The sequence below is a fragment of the Hypanus sabinus genome, chromosome 1, assembly GCF_030144855.1.
Source record: "Hypanus sabinus isolate sHypSab1 chromosome 1, sHypSab1.hap1, whole genome shotgun sequence".
Lineage (NCBI taxonomy): Eukaryota > Metazoa > Chordata > Chondrichthyes > Myliobatiformes > Dasyatidae > Hypanus > Hypanus sabinus.
Genome location: NC_082706.1, coordinates 131,436,663 through 131,452,383, shown reverse-complemented (window position 1 = coordinate 131,452,383; position 15,721 = coordinate 131,436,663). Strand labels below are relative to the sequence as shown.

The following is a 15,721-nucleotide window of genomic DNA, read 5'->3' as shown; positions in this document are numbered from 1 at the left end:
CCTTACATTCCTTCTTCACCTTTCCTGCCTATCCCCTCCCTGCTTCCCCTCCCCTACTCCTTGATCTTTCCTTTTATCGGTTTTTCACCTGGCATCTACCAGCCTTCTCCTTCCCACCTTCCCCCACCTTCTTTATAGGGCCCCTGCCCCCTTCCTCTTTAGTCCTGACGAAGGGTCTCGGCCTGAAACGTTGACTGCTCGCTTCCACGGATGGTGCCTGACCTGCTGAGTTCCTGTGTAGAATATCCCTGATATGCAAAGCTGTGTCCATGACTCCGTGCAGTTTCTTGTGGATATGACCGGAGCAGTTACCATGATGTATCTGAACTGGAAGCTTTCTGCTGCGCATCAAGAAATACCTGCGATGGTCAACAGGGATATGCCAAATTTCTTAAGCTTACTGAGGAAGTCGAGGTGAACTGCAAGGTCCGTCTGTTCTGTTCTACATTTCCAAGGGTCCTACCACTCAGTGTGAAAGTCAGACCTTTTTTCGACTTTCCAAAATGCAACACTTCAAATTATCTGAATAAAATTCCATTTAACATTCCTCAGCCCAAATAATCAGCCATCAGGATCCACCTGAAATTTTTGATACCCTTCTTCTTTAATAGTAGCAAGTGTGCTCTGCCAGGCAAGGTCAGAAACTAAGGTTATTGCACATCTCAGTCTTCGTACTTGCCCAACAAGCAGTTACATCCTTCAGTTCTTCACACTTATCCTTAATGGCGTAACTGTCTTCTGGATAAAATTATCTAGCTTTCCCAATGCTCCAAACTAGCTGTAGCTCAGACTCAGATGCAGATACTGTAGGTGTCCTTTATGGGGATCACACCAATCCCCAACTTCTACAAATTGTACTGAGTACACATCATTTATCTTTGCACTTCAATCACAGCTTGAACTAAATATTCATTCAGTAGTGATTTTTACCCATCTAATTTTTAACTAACCAACCTAAAATAAGTTAACTAGTTTACTCACTTTTATCTTTTACATTGCAGTAACCTTAAAAGAAGCACTAATTTGCCGTAAACCCGCTGTTGGAAACTTCTAGAACAATGATATCAAAACCCTCAACAGCTCTGATGTACAGGGGAATTTTGGATCCAAGTCCATGGTTCCTGAAAGTGTCCTCACAAGTATAGTGCTGGCAATGAAAACGAATGGCATACTTGCTCTGGTAGGTGTGGGCAGAGAGGACAAGAGTAAAGAAGTCATACTGTCGCTGTGGAGTATCGTGTGCAATTCTGGTCACCCCATTACAGGAGGAACATGGAAAAGGTGCAGAACAGGCTCACCAGGAGGCTGACTGGATTGGAGGGTAGCTAAAAGGTGGGTTCGGGTTCGTTTCACTGGAGCATCAGAGGCAGCGTGGGAAGGGGAACCTGACGGAAGTTTACAAAATTATGAGAGGCATAGATAAGATAGACAGTCAAATCCTTTTCCCATGGTAGAAATGTCAAATGCCAGTGAACGTGCATTTATAGTGAGGGGGGTAAGTTTAAAGGAAATATGTGGGGCAATTTTTCTTACACAGGTACTGCCAGAGACAGTAGTGGATGCAGACACAACAGTGGCACTCAGCAGGATTTAAATAGATACATCAATATGCAGAAAGCGGATAGATATGGATCATGTACAGTCAGAAGAAAATTAGTTAAATTTGGCACTGTGTTCAGCAGAGGCATTGTGGGCTGAAGGGCTTATTCCTGTGAAGTAGTGTTCTATGCTCTCTCTACAGTGTAGCACTCCTTCCCCCTCTGTATTGAATTGTAATGCAGATCAAGTTTCCAAATTTAGCACTCGTTTAAAATCACACACTATTGAAATGTATTCTGTGCGACCACTTCAGACTGGCAGTGGTCACGAAGCTAATGTCTTTCCTTCTGTATCATTAGTAAATCAATGGTGATCGAGTATCTTCCACATACTAGCACTGAATTTTTCTAGAAAAGTTGAACATGTGAACAGAGAAAAAAAAACATGAATTTTACCTTTTACCAGTTGTTCCCAATCACATCTTGAAAACAAAACTCATGCATTTTATTGTTAACAAATCTTAATTTCCACAAGTTCAATTCTGCTCCTGTGTCTTATGGTCTTCCATAATTAGAGTAGAGGTTGGTAGGTTCTTAATTAGTAAAACTGTCAAAGGTTTTGGGGAGAATGCAGGAGAATGGGGTTGAGAGGGATAATAAACCAGCCTTGATGGAATTATTGAGCAGAATCAATAGGCTGAATGGACTAATTCTGTTCCCATGTCTTCTGACAGAAAAGCCAGGATTTTCACTTTGACCTGCTCACAGCTAGTAAATTTGGATGACCCTAGAAGTAAGCTGTGAACCGTCAGAAGCAGTTGTCAGCAGCTGTCAACTGGAGGCCCTAAGAGTGAGAAGGCATAGGAGATACATTAGCTAGGAAACAGAAAGGAAACTCTGGACAAGAACGAGATTCCCTGGATAGTATGTTGCCTCCCAGGCGTCGGGGTCCGGGACATCTCGGATTGAGCCTCAGCATGCTTAAGTGGAAGGGTGAACAGCCAGAGGTCGTGGTCCATGTAGGTACCAATGAGGAAGGTAGGAAGAATGGCGGGGTTCTGCAAAGTAAGCTTAGGGAGTTAGGTACTAAGTTTAAGGGCAGGATCTCCAAGGCTGAGATCTCAGGATTGCTACCTGCGGCCATGTGCTAGTGAGGCCAGAAATAAGAACATTTTACAGTTCAACACATGGCTAAGGACTTGGTGTAGGAGGTAGGGTGTCAGAGTTTGTATCATTGGGCTCTCGTCCAAGGAAGCTGGGACCTGTACAGAAGGGACGGTTTACACCTGAACTGGAAGGGGACTAATATCCTACCAGGAAGGTTTGCTAGTGCTGCACAGGGGGTTTTAAACTAGAATTGCAGGGGGTGGGAACCAGAGTGCCAGAACGGATAGTGTGAAGATGTTATGGAGACTGATGTTGTTAAGAGCTCAGACAAACGAGGGAATGAAAAGGTTGAGCATGGTATGACTAATGTCCCGAGCTGTTTATTTCAATGCAAGAAGTATCGTAAGAAAGGCAGATGAGCTCAGGGCATGGATCAACACATGGAATTGTAGCCATACAGGTATTGTAACACACAGATATTATTGCAATTAATGAAACTTGGTTGTAGGAGGGACAGCTCAATATTCTGAGTCTCTGTTACTTTAGATGTGACAAGAGTGGGAGGGATTAGAGGAGGAGAGGTGGTGTTACTAGTCAAGGAAAATGTCAGAGCAGTGCTCAGTCAGGAAGACTGAAGGACTTGTCTACTCAGGTACTGTAGGTAGAACTATGGAATAAGAAAGGTTTGACCTCATTCATGGAGCTATACTGCGGACAACCCAAAAATCCACGGGATTTGTAGGAACAAATTTGTAGAGAGATTGCAGATTGTTGCAAGAAACGCAAGGTTGTTATAGTAGGTGGTTTTAAGTTTCCACATATCAGCTAGGACTCTCATATCAGAATCAGAATCAGGTTTATTATCACCATGATGTGAAATTTTGTAAAAGGGCTGGATGGGAAAGAGTTTGTTAAATGTGTTCAGGAAAGTTTCCTTAATCAGTACTTCATCACACTCTCTCCCAACGAATACTATGCATCTAGTGTTCCTACTTCCATTCGTTTCTAAGTAAACATGCAAAAAGATATGTTTGGTTTGTGGGTTGTGATTCTAAATTGGAGAAAGGCCAATCTTGATGTTATCAGAAAGGATCTGGCAAGTATGGATTGGGACAGGCGATTTTCTGTCTAAGGTGTACTTGGAAGCAGGAGGCCTTCAAAGGTGAAATTTTGAAAGTACAGAAGTTGTATGTGCCTATCAGAATAACAGGTAAAAATAACAGGTCTCGGGAACCTTGGTTTTCAAGAGATATTGAGGCTCTGATTGAGGAAAAAAAAGAAAGTGCATAACAAGTATAGGCAGGCAGGATCAAATGGGCTACTTATGGAGTATAAGAAATGCAAAAGAACACTTAAGAAGGAAATCAGGAGGCTAAAAGAAGGCATTAAGTTACCTTAGCAGACAAGGTGAAGTAGTATCCTAAGAGGTTCTACAGATATGTTAAGAGCAAACAGATCTCAAAGGACAAAATTGATCCACTAGAAGATCAAAATGGCAATCCATGTGTGGAGCCGAAAGAGATGGGGGAGATCTTAAATGCATTTTTTGCATCTGTATTTACTCAGGAGATGGGGACAGTCTATAAAACTGAGGCAAAAAGACATGAACTTCATGGACCCTATATAGATTACAGAGCAGGAGATGTTTGCTGTCTTTTTCCACTGAGGTTGTGTGGGACTACAGCTAAAGGTCATGGGTTAAAGGAGAAAGATGACAAGTTTAAATGGAAACATGAGTGGAAATTTCTTCCCTCAGAGAGTGGTCACAGTGTGGAACGAACTGCCAGCACAAGTGGTGCATACAGGCTCGATTAAAAGAAGTCTGGATAGGTAAGTAGATGATAGTGATATGGAGGGTTATGGTCCCAGTACAGGTTGAAGGGAGTAGGCAGCTTAAAGAGCTTGTCATGGACCAGATGGGCCAAAGGGCCTGTGTTGTACTTTTCTATGACTCTGTGACACTAAATGTAACATCTCAGGATCATCAAACACAGCAGACCACTGGTCCACTGTGCCTGTGTTGGCTGTTTGCATGTACCATTGAATGTGCTCCATTCCCCCGCTTTTATCTCGAAGGCTGTCCTTTTTCGCCCCTTCAAGTTGGTTTCCCAGTGCCCTTTCGAAAACCACAATTGAGCCAGCTTCCACTTGCCATTTGGTCTGCTAATAAGGACCGGATAAAATAAACAGGAAGCTTCTCCCCTTGTTCAAGAAAGACAAACCCTCAGTGCTGCCTTAATCCAACTTAATGATGAGAAAAATCATGATTAATAAATGAACCTGTGCGGTCATGAGATTATTTAACATAATTTGTGTGAAAAACATAAAGCAACTACAGATATAATGAGATCAGTCTCTTTATATAGTCATAGAGTCATACAGAAGGGAAACTGGCCCTGTGGCCCAACAGGTCCATGCCAACCAGCACACCCAGCTAAGCTAGTCCCATTTCCCTGCATTTGTCCACATGCTTCTACACCTTTCCTCTCCACGTATCTGTCCAAGTGTTGTTATTGTACCTGCCTTCTACCATTTCCTCCAGCGGTTTATTCCATGTACAAACCACCCTCTTGATGCAAAAGTTTAATTCAGTTTATTGCCAACCATACTCATGTAAACCGCCAAACTGGGGGAAGAAGCTGTTTCCCAGTGCTTCTCAAATGCTATGGCACTTCTTGCTTGATGGTAGGGGGTCAGAGAGGTTGTTTGAAGGATGGGAAGGTTCATTGACAATGCTAAGGGCCCTGTGTATGTAAAGATCTCTGGAGGGTGGCAAAGAGACCCTACTAATTCTCTCACCAGTCCTCATAATTCTTAATAGGGACGTGCAGTCAGATGCCTTGCAATTCCCATATCAGATCAGGACACTCTCAGTGATGCTCCAGTAAAAAGTGGTTAGAAGGGGGAATGGGGGGGGGGGGGTTCACTCACTTCAACCTCCTCAGGATGTGGAGATACTGCTGTGCTTTCTTGACCAGATGCTGTGTCTCCCAACTATCGGCATGGAGGAGCCATGTGCATGCAGTGAAGAGCGGTCCTGTTGTTATTGTTGTTGATGATGAGGCCAGCCAATGTTGTGTCATCAGTGAACTTGTTGATTCAGTTTGAGTGGGATCTAGCAGTGCAGTCATGCGTCAGCATTGTGAAAAGCAGCCCTGGGGGGCATCAGTCCTCAGCATGATGGAGCTAGGAATTTTTTTGCCAATACGTACTGGCTTTTCTGTTATGATGTCTAAGATCCAGTTGAGACTCAATGAGGACAGATTACCTACCAGCTTCAGAGGGACGACTGTATTAAATGCTGAGCTGAAGTTGACAAATAGCATCCTGGAGTGTTTTCTAGGTGGGACGGGGCAGAGGAGCTCAGAGACTACGGCATCAGCAATGGATTAATTTGAGTGATAAACGAACTGGAAAGGGTCCAAATGTAGCAGGAAGATGGGATATAATCTGCTCCATAACCAGCCGCTCAAAGCACTTCATTATTGCTGAGGTCAGTGCCACAGGATGGTAGACGTTAAGGCAGGTTGCTGTCGCCCTCTTGGGCACTAGGATGATGGTGACCGCTTTGAATCCTGTGGGGACAATGGACTGTTGCAGAGATGTTGATGATGCTGGTTCTAACCTCTGCTAACTGGGCTGTGCAGTCCCTCAGCACCTGACCAGGACTGTTGTCAGCTGAACATGGCTTTACGCAGGCGAAGGTCTTCCCGAAAAATCAGCTGCCACCAGGTAAGAATGCTGGCTCTTCAGAGGGAAGTGGGACCTTCCTTGCGGGCACATTGTTCTGTACAGGAAACCAGTTGTAAAGGACGTTCAGCATCAGGAAGAGAGGCACCATTGTCATTGAGAAGCAGGGTGGACTTGTAGCCCATGGTGGTCTGACTGCCCATCGGGTTTGATATAATTCTTTCCCCTCTCACCTTAAAGCAATGTACTCTAGCTCTTGATTCTCCAAACTGAGGAAAGAGGATGTGTGTATTCACCCTATCTTTAAAAACTCATGATTTGATATAGCTCTATAAGATTACCCCTTACTCACCTAAGCTGCAATGAATGAAGACCTAGCCTTTCGGTAACTCAGTCCTTCCAAGTGCTGGCAACTTCCTCACAAGTCCTTTCTAAATTCTGACCAGATTAACAGCATCTATCCTACAGAAGTGTGACTAAACCTGAACACAGTGTTCTAAATGAGGCTTCGCCATGACATGTACAATTGCAACACAACATCCCAACTTCTATACTCAATGCCCTGACTGATGAAGGCCAGTGTGCTAAAAGCCTTCGTCATCTTTCTGTCCATGCGATACCACTTTCAGGTAACCATGTACTTGTAGTCCTAGTTCCCTCTGACCTACAACACTTCCAGGACCCTATCGTTCACTGTGATTTGTCTTCCCAAAATGCAACACCTCACATGAAACTTCAGTTCCTTTTAACACTTTACAACCAATCATTTCAAGAACTATCCAATTCAATGCTATTTGTCTGCAGTGAATCACATGGTTTCCAAGGTAAGCCAATCTTTTTACAAGATGTTCACATTACGATATTCATGCATATTTTAAAGAAAAACGTTTTAACTGAACAAAACCCCAGAATATTTATGTTTATGATGTGACAGAATTATTTCTAACAGAGAATAATTCAGGGTTAAAAACCAGAATGTTCACGGTTGTGTAGAGGTTAGCACAACGCATTACAGTTCCAGTGACCTGGGTTCAGTACGCGCAGCTGCCTGGAAGGAGTTCGTACGTCTTCCCCTTACCAGTGTAGATTTCCTTCAGGTGTTCCAGTCTCTTCCCACTGTCCAAAGACGTACTGGTTAGTAGGTTAATAGGTCATTGTAAAATGCCCCATGATTAGGGTAGGGTTAAATAGGTGGGTTGCTGGGTGGTATTGCTTGAAGGATGGGAAGGGCCTATTCCACGTTTTCTGTCAATCAATCAAGAAAATAAACCAGACTAGTTTGTCTCATCTAGTCTAGTCTCATCTATTTCAGGGATAAGAGGAAATGACCAAGCTGTTCAACTCAAATACCAACATTCCACACATTTCTTTCACTATATGTTAGCGAGGTAAACGTTTATACTACTTTTTTCCTCATACAACTCCAGTTCAGACTGACTTCCAATCACTTGAAACCACAAAGAAAAGAGTCATCTAAACATCCCACAGAAGATCACTTGGACGTACATCACGTTGTGTCAGGAGCACAAGTGATGTCCAGTTGATGCTACAGTTTAAAGCAGCAAAAGATTTTCAATCTTGCAGAAATCTCTCATCCTCGCTTTCAAATCTCCCCATGCTTCTGGTGGCACTGTGGCACAGAGAGTCAAGCACCCATGACCCATGACCGCTGGAGCTATTGGTCAGGAGTTTGCATGTTCTGTCAATGAACACACGCCTTTCTTCTGGGTGCTCAAAAACTACCACAGCCTAAAGACCTGCTAGTTGGAGGCTAACTGGCAACTGCAAATTGCCCCTAATATATAGGTGAGAGGCAGAAGCTGGCCATAGCCGAAGGGCTGGGGAAGAGTGGGAAACAAAGGAAATTAGTGGGAAATGGGATTGCTCTATTGCAGATACAATACTGGCATTTAAGACACTTTTAGATAGACAGATGAATATGCAGAGAATGAAGGATCACATGCAGGCAGAAGAGATTTAGTTTAAATTAGCATTGTATCGCAAAGCTCAAGGACAGATTCTGTCCCACTGTTACAAGACTGTGACCAGACTTTTTTTAAATATTAGATGCTGATGAAATAACTGCTGAGGGTTTGTTACTGAATACCCAAACTTACTAATTGCCTTACCCACTCCTACAAAAGAAGGAGAAAAATGGTAGTAACAGGTAAAAGAGAGACAGAAATCCCTTTGGAGAGAGAAGTAGAACTTCTTTAAGTACGTTACTCCTGGAAGAGAAGTGGAAATAAATTTGATGGTAAGTGAACACACCTAATCGAGGACAGAAAAACGAAACAGAAACAGCTCATAGTGAACAAAAGAGTTGTGAAGCCGAAGAGAGACGGCAAATCCTGGAAACCTGGAGCACACACGAAGCGCTGGAGGAAGTCAGCAGGTCAAGCAGCAGCTGTGACTGGTTGCCATTTTGGGCTGTCACCTTTCGCCAGGACTCGTTGATGAAGGGTCTCAGCCCAAAATGCTGATTCTACATTTCCCTCCAGAGATCTTTCTGACTTGGTTAATTCCTCCAGTGTTTTGAGTGTTACAAAAGATTTCTGCAAGCTGATGTAATGATGTATGCCATTCACATACATATAACCTGAAATGAATTATGTAAATAAACAAAGGCTTAATTAAATAATATTTACAATATTACTCAAATATTACTGAAATATTAAATGCACAACATTGTAGAAGCACTTTGATGTGAAGTATGATCTCTGTTTCATCCACAGTTGCTGTCTGGTCTGTTGAGTATTTACAATGTTTGTTGTTTCTATTTCAGATTTTCAGCAGCTGCAGTTTTTGGATTTTCATTACCCCATACCTAATGCTGGGTTATGAAAGGTAGCTGCCAATTCTTAGCTTTGAGATAGGACTAAATTGAATAGCTGACTACAAAAAAAATATCTCCGAGACTTTCACAACCCTTCAGTCTAGTTAAAAATGGATCTAAAATTAAACTCAAGTCTTAAAAACACAGTAGTGCTTCCTTAGAAATAAATGTCCTGCACTCCAATAGCAATCAAAATAAGTAGAAATTGAACTCTTTTTGAATAAAATTTGGAACTAAATTCTATGTAGAGCCGGAGATGGAATTGTAGACTCAGAGAGATTTGGGTGATAAGGATCAAACTCAGCTAATAATTAAATCAGCTATGATCTTACTGAATGGGAGAGCAGGGTCGGTTCCTGCCCTTGCTTTTCATGTTCAAGGTCCACGTTGATTTTACAACACATTTGGTCCTCTTTGCAGCAGCAGTACAATGCCATAAATAATAACAGAGAAAAAAACTTGAATTACAGTAAGTGTGTGTATATATTTTAGTTTAACTAAAAAGTAGTGAGGTAGCGTTCATGGGTTCAATGTCTGTTTTGGAATCACACGGCAGAGGGAAGAAGTGGTTCCTGAACTGTTGAGTGTGTGCCTTCAGCCTCCTCTATCTGCTTCCCTGATGGTAGCAGTGGGAAGAGGGCATGTTCTGGCTGATGGGGGTCCTTCATTCCATCTATAGCTCTATATATCAGCTGACTAAATGCATCAGAAATACAAAAAAAAACTGCAAAAGCTGGAATCTGGAACAACAACCAGTCTGCTGGATGGACTCAGTGGGTCGACCAGAATCTCTTGGGGTTGGGGGGAGAGAAGAAATTGTCGATGTTTTGGGTCAACCCCTGCATCAGGACAGAAGTTAACACTTATAGAGCTTTTAACAAGGATGAATATAATCTTCATTATAAGAGGAGGGTTGTAGAAGAGGGGAGACAAGTGGATTAGCAGAGAGGCTTAGCAAAGTGATTCCATGGACATATAATGTATTTTGGACACATAGGTCATCAAATTCGGATGAGTGGCACAAATACTAACCGTTTGATAAGTTGTCTTTCAATTTTTTTTATATATTGGAGGCATTATCCTGATGCACATTAACAGCATGTTGAGCATTGGTTTTAGCTTTAGGGTGACAATATCAGCTTCAATGGAAGCAGTGGCCAGGTTATGCCAGGGTTCTGCTCCTGAGAACTGCCTGCAAGTCAGAAATGGACAAACGTAACCTGAATGGTTTGAGAGTTGGAAATAGAACTAATGAACACTTAACAAGCAACCGTTCATGATCTGAATTGTCTGTACATCGGAAATAAGCATATGCTTTTGCATGTCCACTTGGAAGAAGGTGCAAGCACCTGCAGGTGAGATTGAGGAACACAGGAACAGCCGTGACAGGAGAGCCACGGGAAGAGTGGATGTCGGTCGGTCTCACGAACTCAGTGGAGTCTGTCTGCTCTCCGCTCCCAGATATGCTCAGCTCAAGCCAGCCCTCTGGTGAGTAGGCTATTTGGTCATTGTAAATTGTTCTGTGATCAGGCTAGGGTTAAATAGGAAGGTTGCTGGATGGTGTGGTTCGTTGGGCTGAAATGCAGTTCCATGCTGTATCTCGAAATAACTAAAATAAAACAAAGTTGTGTTAAGAGATTACAGAGTTCCCCCACAAATACTTCCCCTCTTGTTCTGCAGTGCTTAGCTCCATAATGGCATACTCACACGTTGGCTAATTTATGGAAATTATCTGTCCTGTTAGGCCCCAAGTGTGGGTTACAGAAACTGGCAGTTTCACTTGGAGCTCAAATGCTCTGCCCAGGAATGCATCCCTTTCCTACCTGAAGGGTATGGGTGGGACGTCATTTCTCTGCAGACGCTGCACCAGCCACCCGCCAGTCCTGTACCTTCAGCACACATGTTCTGCCTCTGATAGACTCTGCTTGGTCTCATTCACTTCCTCGGGGGCTAAAGAAATTCAGCACGTCCCTGTCAAGTCTTAACAATTTTTACCGATGCACTATGGGAAGCATTCTGCCTGGACACAAATGTGACTGCAAGAAACCGTAGAGGTGTGAACACAGCTCAGCCCATCACAGGAACCAGCTTTCCCTCTATGAACTCTGCCTATACTTCTCACTGCCTTGGTGAAGCAGTTAGTGTAATCTAAGACCCCACCCACACAGACATTCTCTCTTCTCCCATTAGGTATAAGACTGAAAGCAAATACCACCAAGTTCAAGGACAGCTTCTCTCATTCAGTTATCAGACACCTGAATGTATCTCTTGTACAATAAGATGCACTACTGGCCTCGTAGTCTACCTTGCTATGATCCTGCACTTTATTGTTTACCCGCACTGCACTTTTTCTTGCTGTCATCTAAATCTTCCACCGCAAAAGACAGGAAGTTCTGGGAGGCTGTGCTGTGCACGTCTTCCGTATCCTCTGAAACCATTTGTCTCTGGCTGTTCAATCAGGTTGGGTGCAAGACACTATTTTCCGAACAATTCAGAAACTGGAGTTGCAAAGGGATGTTCAAGTCTTAGTTCGGGGTTCTCTAAAGGTCAACTTGCAGGTTGAGCCAGTAATAAGGAAGGCAAATGCAATGTTAACATTCATTTGAGATGACTGGAACATAAAACCAAGGATGTAATAGCAATTATATAATGCTATGACTTTAAGGCATCAGTTAGACCTTGTTAGGAGTACTGCAAGCAGTGTCGGGCTCCATATCTGAGGAAGGAAGCACTGGCATTGGAGAAGATGCACAAAAATTATCCTTGGAATGTATCAGGAACTCTGGGCCTGTACTCATTGAAGTTTAAAAGAAGAGGGGGGAGCAGGATTTCATTGAAATTGAATATTGAAAGGCCTTGATAGAGTGGACGTCAAAAGGATGTAATGGGAGAATCTATGACCGGAGGGCACAGCCCTAAGAATAGAATGATATCACATTCGAACAGAGGTGAGGGGGAATTTCTTTAGCCAGAGGGTGGTGAATCTGTAGAATTCATTTGCATAGATGGCTGTGGAGGCCCAGTTATTGGGAGTATTTAAAGCAGAGTTTGATCAGTTCCAGATTGATAAAGATGTCAAAGGGTATGGGGAGAAGGCAGGAAAATGGTGTTAAGAGGGAAAATAAATCAGCCATGATCAAATGGCGAGTAGACACAATAGGCTGAAAGGTCTAATTCTACACCCATACCTCGTTGTCTTTCAAACACTGAACAACAATCCTGGGAGCTTCACCAGGCCAGGCAAGAATATTTCTTGCCTGTGAGCTTAGAACTGGCTCTAGATTGGAAATTTCCTTGTATAATCGGAGTGCCAACAGGAGCAGGAGGCAGTAATGTGGCCAAAGATAGCGACTGGTCATTCTCCTGACACCCTCCTGAAAGTAGAGAGGGTGCATTCCGTTCCAGACCTATCTAGGTTGATTTGTGCTGGGCCCAGTACATTGATGCAATCACAAAGAAGACACACCAGTGGTTCTACTTTGTTAGGAGTTTAAGGAGATTTGGTATGTCACCAAAGACTGTTACACATTTCTACAGATATACTCCAGAGAACATTCTGACTGGTTGCATTTTCACTAGTTACTGAGGCTCCAATGCCCAGAATCAAAAGAGGCTGCAGAGGGTTGTCGACTCTGCCAGTTCCCACGGACACAAGCTGCCCCACTATTGAGGACATCTTTCAGAGGTGTCAGGGTAAGTTTTTCTTTTACGCAGAGAGTGGCAAGTGCGTGGAATGGGCTGCCAGCAATGGTGGTGGAGGCAGATACGATAGGGTCTTTTAGGAGACTTTTGGATAAGTACATGGAGATTTGAAAAATAGAGGGCTATGGGTAACCCTAGTAATTTCTAAGGTAGGGACATGTTTGATACAACTTAGTCGGCCGAAGGGCCTGTATTGGGCTGTAGGTTTCCTATGTTTCCAGGTGTGCCTCAAGGAGGAGGTATCCAACATTAAGGACCCTCACCATCTGAGACATGCCCTTTTCTTATTATTGCAATCAGGGAGGAGGTACAGGTGCCTGAACAGTTCCACTAAGCAATTCAGGAATGGCTTCATCTCCACTGCCATCAGATTTCTGAAAGGTCCTTGAATCCATAAACACTACCTCCTTATTCCCTACCTTTGCACTTTTTTTTGGCAACTTACAGTAATGTTTATGTCTTGCACTGCACCGTTACACAACAACAAATTTCACGATGTACTGTATGTCAGAGATAATAAATGTAATTCTGATTCTGCCCTTCTGAAATCCAGGAAATATAATCCCAATTTCTGTTATCTCTCTTAAATTACTCTTTAGATCTCAGGTTTTATTCCGTATTTTATTTGATTCCAAGCTGCACTCTCTCCAAGGTAAACAGATCCTTACTAATGATGTGCCCAAAACTGAACTTTGCAGCTGAAGATTACAAGACGTTAGGTTTGAACAAGGATGAAAAGATTTTCCGAAAAGTTTATAAACATTTTCCAAAGCAGGGATGCCTGATGACATAATACACGTAGGGTATAACACGTCCCCTGACCATTGGAGCTACTGCTGAAGATCTGCTGCTGTGTGAAGGTTTAGTTTATAACTCTACCAACTGTATTTAGAGGTATGGTGGCCGAGGGTGTTCAATTACTGGACCCAAAGCCTGGGCAACTGATCTGAAAACATGAGATCAAACCTGAGCATAACAGCCAACAGAACTTAAGTTCAAGAAATTCAATACACTTGGAATTAAACTGCCGGTTTTTATAATGGTATCTATAAAACCTTTCTGAAAACGCATGTGGTCTGCCAGCGGCCCTTGGGGAAGTAGATTTTTTTTCTTTATCTGTTCTAGACTATAATATTACTCCACACATAGCTATGTTAAATGTCTCTCTGGTTAGGGGCAATTGCAAATGAACATTCAATACCAGGATTGCCAGCAAGGTCCACATGATTTCACTCTCAAATTAAAAGCTTTCCATGCACTACATGAATTCCTGCAATTATCTTAAACTTCTCAATTACACTGTGCCTTAATCTATATATCAGAGGCTAGTTTACTGGCATATTAGGTCATAGCTTAAGTCCTTCTGGAGTATCTCCAAAGCCAAAATTTCCTTTCCGAGTTGTACTACCCAGAGCAAAGTTTTCTAAATATGGTCTAAGTAGAGCTACAGAGGATTTATCATCACCTCTATAGAACTTCCAGTTCCCTCGAGAGCAAGATCAAGCTGGAATATTTCCAATCAAATCCAATTCAACAAGAAAGGATTGATTTGCCTTCATCTTCATGACTTATTAATAGAACAAAAATATGGCTTTTCTTATGTATGGGTCTCTGTAAAGCAACCGCTGTAATTTTAAATACTCAGGTCAAGCAATGCATCTGGGATGGAACTTTCTGCAGCCTTTACACAGGCAGATTATTTTTTCTCATACTCTACTTAAAAAGCGTTTGAAAAACTATAGCTAGCTAAAATAAAGTTCAAAATTAAGCTAGCGTATATTAAAATGCAGAGATGTACCATAATGGAAGAGCAGCTAAATGCAGCAGAGTGTTTGCCATACTTGGACTGGAATATTGGACATGCATGCCACTCCAAAACCAAAGACCCCTGCGGTGTAAGAATATTATGTTTATGAAGCTCATTATGCTTTTCTAGGAGGTTCTTGCCTCATCATTAGAAGGACAAGACTGAAGTATGAGGAGAAACTGGATATATTGAGCCTACATTCACTAGAGTCAGAGTCATGGGGCAATACATCATGGTTACAGGCCTTCAGCCCAACTCATCCATGCTGATTAATTTGCCCATATAAGTTAGTCCATTTGCTCAAGGCCCGTGCCCTTTAAACCTTTCCTGTGTATGTACCTGTCCTAAATGTTACTGTACTTGGCAGCTCATTCCATATAAACACCACCCTCTATGTGAAAAAGTTGCCCCTTGGGTCACTTTAAAAGTTTTCCCCTCTGACCCTAAACCTGTGCCCTCTTGTTTTTTTTGTTTCCCCTTCCCTAGGAAAAAGACTATCTGCCTTATTTTTGCCCCTCATAATTTTATACACCTCTATAAGATCCAATGAATCTTGGTTTAGGCGATCCAACCTATCTCTATAACTCTGGCCCTCTTTGCAGTCTTTCTAGCTAAATAACAAATTTCCTATAAAAGGGGAATGAAAACTGTGCACAAAATTCTGATGTGGATTCAGCAAAGTCTCTTCTAACTGAAACGATTACAACTCCTATACTCAATGCCCTGATGAATGAAGGCCAAACACCTTCTTCACCACCCGTGTCTACCCGCAGTTGGTTTATGATGGTCACAGTGAGATACAGTGAAAAGCTTGTTTACAGCCATCCAAACTGATTATTCTTTACAGAAGTACACGGAGGTAAAAAAAATCAATAAAAACCAGAATGAAGAATATAGTGTTGCAGTTAGAGACAAACAAGGTGTAAAGGCCATGATAAAGGGACAAAGTTCAAAGTACATATATCTCACTATTCACAACCCCAAGGCTCATTTTCTTACTGACATACTCAATAATTCCAAGAACCATTATAGAAGCAATGA

The 15,721-nt window shown here is 42.5% G+C and overlaps 1 protein-coding gene across 3 annotated transcripts in view; it reads right to left on the bottom strand.

Moving 5' to 3' along the window:
• LOC132397604 (guanine nucleotide-binding protein G(s) subunit alpha-like) overlaps positions 1-15,721 on the bottom strand; it is a 362,218-nt gene that overhangs the window by 155,830 nt on the left and 190,667 nt on the right. The window lies entirely within an intron of this gene.